Source organism: Pristiophorus japonicus, unplaced genomic scaffold (genome assembly GCF_044704955.1).
Source record: "Pristiophorus japonicus isolate sPriJap1 unplaced genomic scaffold, sPriJap1.hap1 HAP1_SCAFFOLD_315, whole genome shotgun sequence".
Taxonomy (NCBI): domain Eukaryota; kingdom Metazoa; phylum Chordata; class Chondrichthyes; family Pristiophoridae; genus Pristiophorus; species Pristiophorus japonicus.
Window position 1 is genome coordinate 649,981 of NW_027252944.1, and position 7,210 is coordinate 657,190.

General features: G+C 44.0%; 2 non-coding genes across 2 annotated transcripts; both read right to left on the reverse strand.

Moving 5' to 3' along the window:
* Positions 1 to 2,786: 2,786 nt before the first annotated feature.
* trnav-uac (transfer RNA valine (anticodon UAC)) lies at positions 2,787 to 2,859 on the reverse strand. The gene has a single exon. It is a non-coding gene; the product is annotated as a tRNA-Val (tRNA).
* A 3,679-nt stretch (positions 2,860 to 6,538) lies between these two features.
* Positions 6,539 to 6,626, reverse strand: trnap-cgg (transfer RNA proline (anticodon CGG)). The gene is given in 2 exon segments: positions 6,539 to 6,574; positions 6,591 to 6,626. It is a non-coding gene; the product is annotated as a tRNA-Pro (tRNA).
* Positions 6,627 to 7,210: the final 584 nt, after the last annotated feature.

Sequence of the window (7,210 nt, forward strand, 5' to 3'; positions counted from 1 at the left end):
CATCACATTATGATGGTCAGCTCTCCAGTTGGTTCTGAGACATATTGCTCTAGAAACAATCCCTAATACACTCTAGGATATTCTCCCCCACTGCATTGCTACCAGTGTGGTTGGACCAATCAATATGTAGATTAAAGTCGCCCATGATAACTGATGTACCTTTATTACACACACCGCTTATTTCTTGTTTGATGCTGTCCCCAACATCACTACTACTGTTTGGTGGTCCCACTAACGTTTTCTGCCCTTTGGAATTACGCAGCTCCACCCATAACTATTCCACATCATCCAGACTAATGTTCCTACTTACTATAGCATTAATTTCCTCTTTAATCAGCAACGCCAACCCGCCTCCTTTTCCTCTCTCCTATCCTTCAAAATGTTGAATACCCCTGGCTGTTGCGTTCCCAACCTTAGTCAACCTGGAGCCATGTCTCTGTGATGCAAAATACATCATATCCATTCTCACAGAGCTTTCAGGCTTGTATTTTCAACACACTTTGCCACTTCAGAATGTTTCTGTTATGCGGCCCTTTTTGTTGTTTGCCTTGGGTTTTTCTGCCCTCCTCCTTTACTATTCCCCTTTCCATCTTTTGCTTCTGCCTCCATTTTACTTCCCTCTCTCTCACAGTTTCCCCGGTGTCAGGCAGAGATCCACCTGCTGCCCTCAATTATTTCATGTGACAGGACACAAAATTTCAAATCAATCTGCAGGTGGCCACACACAGCAGTGAGTAGTCAGGATGGCCGAGCGGTCGAAGGTGCTGTGTTCAGTTCAAAATCTATCTTGAAGACAAGGGTCCAAATACCACTTCTGGTGTTTATTATTTTTAATCACTAAGCAGAAACAAACACCAACTTTGTTAATATTGAACCATTAATGTCAATTATTTCATTTTCTCTCATCTTCAATTGATCAATGTTCAAAATGTTTACGCTCGGTTGCGATGCGGGGACTTTTCACGTGTTAAACGAATATGATAACCACTCCACTACTGAAACACTGCAATTGACACAATGCGAGGAACATAACCAGAGCATTAACCTACACAGCTGGCCGATACTTCAGGAGCTGGTTTTACGAGAATAGAATGACGGTGCTATATTTAGGAAGGCTGTGAGTGTGGTAGGAATTGATCTCGTTTTTCCCAGACTTTACACATCGGAACAGGAGCTGGCCATTTAGCAGCGAGTGGTTAGGATCAGGAATGCACGGCTTGAGACTTTCTGGCCTCAGGTAAGAAGGTGGTGCTCAGGAATAAGGTGAAAGGTTGAATCTTCTGCACTGACTCTCTTTTACAAACTCCAGCACCAGGTCAGACGGAAATGTTAAGCGAGCAGCTGAACTGCTGAATCCCACTTTGAAGGAGTTGGCCGTGGTGTCAAACAAATGTGTTCCGTTGAATGATAATAATTGTTAGAATTGGAATTCAAGCTGAACACACGTGTCGAGGAGACAGTGACCTGAACACAAAACCTTCGACCGCCCGGCCATCCTGACTATTCAGCGCTGTGTGTGGCCACCTGCAGGTTGATTTTGATCTTTTGTGTCCTGTCACATGAAATAAATGAGCTCAGCAGGTGTATCTCTGCCTGACACCGGGGAAACAGTGAGACAGACCTTGGAGCAAGGGACTGGTTATTGCCAAACAGCAAAGGAAATATTAATTCTGGAAGAACAATATCGAAAAGAGCAATACCCCAACATGATTTGAACACACAACCTTTTGATCTAGAGTTAGACACACTACCGTTGCACCACGAGGCCTACACAGTGACCTGGAGATGTTCGTCTATATGAAGGTTCTGCAATACAAGGTGCTTTAAAATCCCCGCCCATTCCCACCAGGCATCAAAAGCAGCGCTCAGCTGACAGTCACCGGATGGTTTGTTCGAAAACTTTTCTCTTGCTTTCACGGGAAACCATCATTAATTAACCCCTCACCTTCTTTACAAAATCAAACAAATGCTAACTCAGGGACAGTCCATACTTCAATCATTTGGCCTGTGCTTTGGGGAGCGGGCAGGGAAGTGGACCTGAGTCCATTATCAGATCAGCCTTGATTGTATTAAATGTTGGAGCTGGCTCGAGGGGCCGTATGGCCCACTCCTGCTCCTATTTCTCATGATCTTATGTTCTTATGCATCTTAACCCATTTTACGCACTGTATTTTAGCTTTCTGGTTGAAAGTGTTCATTGTCGATGACACCACGAATCTGGGGCAACTTTTATCAAATTTATCAGCACCGATTATTCCTATCATGCACACAAAATACAATCAGTAGTGAAGATAAAATCCCACCGTGTGTATTTCCAGATTCAACGCAGTAGCAATTCAAATAAAGTGAAATAATTTTACACTGAACAGATTTGCAAGTGTTACTTGTATTTGTGTCCTTAATTAAACTTTGTGGCGTCTGACTCCCGTTCATGCCACTGCTGAATAAGAAAGGAGTGTTTGACATTGACCAGACTGCACTGCCCCTGATATTTGTCAGCTCATCCTTTATATTCAGTGGTTTCTCGCCCTTTGATGGGCTGCAGTGTAGCGGATATCACGTTGGCCTCACACGCAAAAGGTCCCCGGTGGATCCGTTTTCTCTCACTCAAAGTTATCTATTTATTGGTGATATAAAGAGCAATTAATGAATAAGGGAGCCCTTTTGCCAGGAGAATATATAGCAAATAAAAACAGCAAATGCTGGAAACCTCAGCAGGTCAGGCAGCATTTGCAGCGAGACAAAACTCGCCTCTGATTGTTCATCCACAGCAAGTTTAAACATAATGTTTCTGCCTCGGATTGAACCAGGTACCTTTCGCGTGTAAAGCAAACGTGATAACCACTACACTACAGAAACCTCTTGTACAACAGCCCCCACAGCGAGGAGCGGACCAGTGAGCTCCCTCTGTGGTGATCGGGAATGTGTTGGCTCTCCTGAAACAACTTCTGTCCCACACTGAAAGTTCTCAATCCTTCTCCTCCGCTGCCCTTTACAGAAATGTTACGGATAACCTAGCCACCGTGTTCATTTCCACATCCTCACAGTGGGGCCACAGAGGCTCCTACCATCTCCCCGCGAGCAGCGAACTCACCCAGTTTACAAAATTAAACCCCAAACACTTGCCCGGCAAAGTGCAGGAGAAGCCAGATAGTCTGTAATCTCGGTCTATCACAGAAAGTATTGGTATTCACGGTGATTACAGCAATTATTAATCGTCTCACAGACCTCAATTATTTTTCTGTGATGAATTGATCGAGGATTGAAAGTAGCTTAGTGCGCCGGGTCTTAACACCTCGACCACCAGGGAACAGTTACGATACATGGAGATATATTTATATATATTTATATATGAACCTGAATGTCAATAGCTACCTACCTAGACCTCGTGGCGCCCACGTTCGTGCGTCTAACATTGAGTGAGAGAAACAGTTCCACAGTGACACCTGTCATGTGTTCGACATGGTTGCTGCTTGTACTATTACAAGGTGTGCCACCAGAGGGCATTGCAGTGGGAGACTTGTTGCTTACCTGCACAGGTGTGCCTGGCCTAGAATAAAAGGCAGGCCACCAATAAAGGTTATCAATAAAGGACTCAGGTCACTACAGTTAAAGAACGACACATTGTGTCGTGGAGTCATTATCAGAGCATTTGAAGGTATAACAAGGGAGCCCAAAGCCTCAGAAACTGGAAATTCGAACAGAGCGTCGAAGTCATGCTGTAGATGCCTGGGACAACACATTGCTCAAAGTTGTCCACACGTGAAGGCAGAGTGTTTCTTCGACAGAAAGACTGGGCATCTTGCGAAGGCATGCCGACTGAAGGGTAAACCTGTTGTTAAAGCTATGAGTCCAGCGTTCAAAGCTCTGAGTCGAAATCCCAAGAGACTACAGAGTATGGAAGACCAACAACAGGACGAGGAGATGTTAGAGTTACACATCATCAGGAGCACGAGTTTAACGGACAGTGATTCGGAAAGCATCAAAATCCACATAGATGTTGCTGGATTCAAGATACCAATGGAAATTGACACGGGTGTATCCGTCAGTGTAATAAAGGAGTCACTGTACCGCGACAAATTGCGTGATTTCCAACTAGAGAAACCCAAGATAGAGCTGCGAGGCTACTCGGGAGAGTAAATTCCTGTGGTTAGTCCTATCACTGTACCGATCGGTGAAATATAAAGATTAATTTCAGAACTTGCCTCGAATAGTAGTGAAAAGAGATAAGTCTGCCTTACAAGGAAGAAATTGATTAAGCTCACTGAAGCTGGATTGTAGTCAGATTTTCTGTGTGGAAGCGAGATTTTCATCAACGGATGAGGTTATCAATAAGTAACCAAAGGTGTTCTGCGAAACGGACAGTCCGATCCAGGGCTTCAAGGCGAGATTCAGGGTACAGAAGAACGCTAGATTGGTTTACTACAAGCCCCGTTCCGTACCATATGCACTCAAGGAGAAAGTTCAGCATGAACTCAAAAAACTAGAAAGTGTTAACCGTAACACTGCGGAAACATCTCCACTTTCAGCTCCAGATTAACAATATTAAAACCAATGAGATCGGGAGAAAAGTTCCTCACATGCTCAGGGCAAAATAAATAATTGTCGTTCTACAAAAGAATGAACAAATTTCAGCACCAGGTCAGACGGAAATGAGAAGCGAGCAGGTGGACTGCTGAATCGCACGTTTAAGGAGTTGGTGGTGACAAAACAAATGGGTTTCGCTTCATGATTCAACATAAGAAATGTCTGCAATAGGATTCGAATACTATCTATAGAGATCTGAGCACATCACCTTAGACCACTCGGCCATCATTACTATTCAGTGCTGTGTGTAGCCACCTGCAGGTTGATGTTGAACTTTTGTGTCCTTTCACATGAAATAAATCAGGGCAGCAGGCGGATCTCTGCCTGACACCGGGGAAAGAGTGAGACAGACCTTGGAGCAAGGGTCTGGTTATTGTCAAACAGCAAATGAAATATTAATTCTGGAAGAATAACATTGAAACGAAATGTGATCCTGACACACAGAAAGAAGTGTTAAGGCAGAAGATTAAATGCTGCATCCCTTCCTGCAAAAAATTCCTTTCACAAACATTTCTCTGAACAAAACGGCACAAAACAAAAATGTTCCTTTCAAAGTCATTAAACTCACAAATTCCCACGCCCCGCGACTCTCCTGAATCAGATGCCTCAAGTTTTGTCGACTCCATCCATATCCCTTTGCTCCAAGGTCTGTCTCCCTGTTTCCCCGGTGTCAGGCAGAGATCCGCCTGCTGCCCTCATTTATTTCACTCTCTGTGAATCTCTCTAATATTCCAACAGCAGCCATGGTTGTGTGAAGGTTTGTATTCTGTTAATCGTCGCCAATTGTTGTGAAAAGTAGAACCCCAGGAGGCTGAGTTCTGTGAGCTAATCTTAGTGTGATCTTCGTCTTCTTTATTACAACTCCAGAGTGCCTGAACAACATGGCAGCCAACCTTTTATACTGGCCCTGCACGTGTGGGCAGGTGACCATTAGGACTCCAACAGTCACGCCCTCTGGTGGCAAGTATGACATAGTTACATACTTCACATAATTGTTATCGGTAAGAAGTTATAATTCCAATGAATGCCTGAATCATCAGAAAGGAGCCTGGTTTGTCGGACAAGGCTACATATCAGGAAGGAGCGTAGTTAGATGACAAGGGAAGTGATACTCTGATGATAAGTTTGGAGAATAAAAAGAGTAAATACTAGAAACACTGAGCAGGCCAGGCAGCATCTGTGGAGAGAGAAACAGAGTTAACGTTTCAGGTTAATGACCTTCCATCAGAAGTTGGGCAGTTGTGTTAGGTAATACTATTAAAAGTTTCAATTGTCACGAAGCAGGGGTAAGGAAAAGATATAAAATGTGGCATTTGGAACAGATAGTTTAGAATCCGATTAATGTTTGATCAATTTCTACACCGAGCTGGGAACTGTAACGTGTTTGAGTTCTTCGGCTAACATTCGCAAGGTTTGGGTGTAAATACTATTAAGTGTATGTTTAATTATTGTCTGCTTAATAACTCTGACATTTAACGTTGCGGACCCTATTCCTGCACTGCGTGTGTTCCAGCTCTGTTTGGAGCACCGATCCCTTCAATCCGTCGCTTACAGGGACAGTTGGATTCTCCGTGTCTTTGTTTGGTGAAATTTAAAAGATTGAAAGCGGCGAACATCAACCTGGTCACCGACTCACTAACCGCTACACGCTGCTCCCGTGAGATGGAAGCACAGTTACTGTTACAAGCTTGAACGCAGGTACAAGCAAAACTCATTCACAGAAAGTCCAAGTCCCTGAGGCACCTGATTTTTTTGCACCAAACTCCTTCGCAAAGAGTTGCGGTTCATGTGGGGTGATTTGGGCACATCTTTCCCCACACGACAACACTTCAAACATAACTCAACGGATGCAAAGCGCTTTGGGGCGTCATGAGTTCCTGAAAGGTGTTGTCGAAATGCAAGTCCTTCTTTGCAAAAGTTTGATGCAATTTTAAAATTCTTGGGTAAACTGAAGCTCGTCCGGGATTTGAACCCGGGACCTCTCGCAAATTTCAAACAATAACCCCGAAGCGAGAATCATACCCCTAGACCAACGAGCCAACTGCTCGATAAACGTGGAGATAAGGTGTAACCATTATTGAAACATTTTTAGTGTGTTGCTATTCTTGATCGGAGGAGCACATGAGATGGAATCAGTGACTTTGATTTTTCGACCTGTCTTCTGAAGCACCCCACGGTCCAACTCCGACAGTCAATGAGCTGTTGGGACGTTAGTGTATCCAGGCTGTGGGTGGTCACCACGAGCACAGCAGAGGGGTTTCTGCATTAGTTCTGGGTGGGGACAGTATCTTTCCCCTTCTCTCTTCCTCTTGTCTTTCACCCTGTGCTTTGGTTTCTCTATTTACTCCCCTGTCTCAGTTTCTAGTGTTTAAAAGGGAACAAAAGATGAAATGGGTGTCACTGTGGAACAATTTATCTCACTCAAAGTTAGAAACACTATCGTGGGCAGCACGAGGTCTAGGTAGGTAGCCGTTGAAATTCAGGTTCACATATAAATATGTATAAATATATCGACATGTATCGTAACTGTTCCCTGGTGGTCGAGCGATTAAGATTCGGCGGACTAACCTGGTTTCAATCCTCAATCAATTCATCGCATAAAAATAATTGAGGTCTGTGAGAC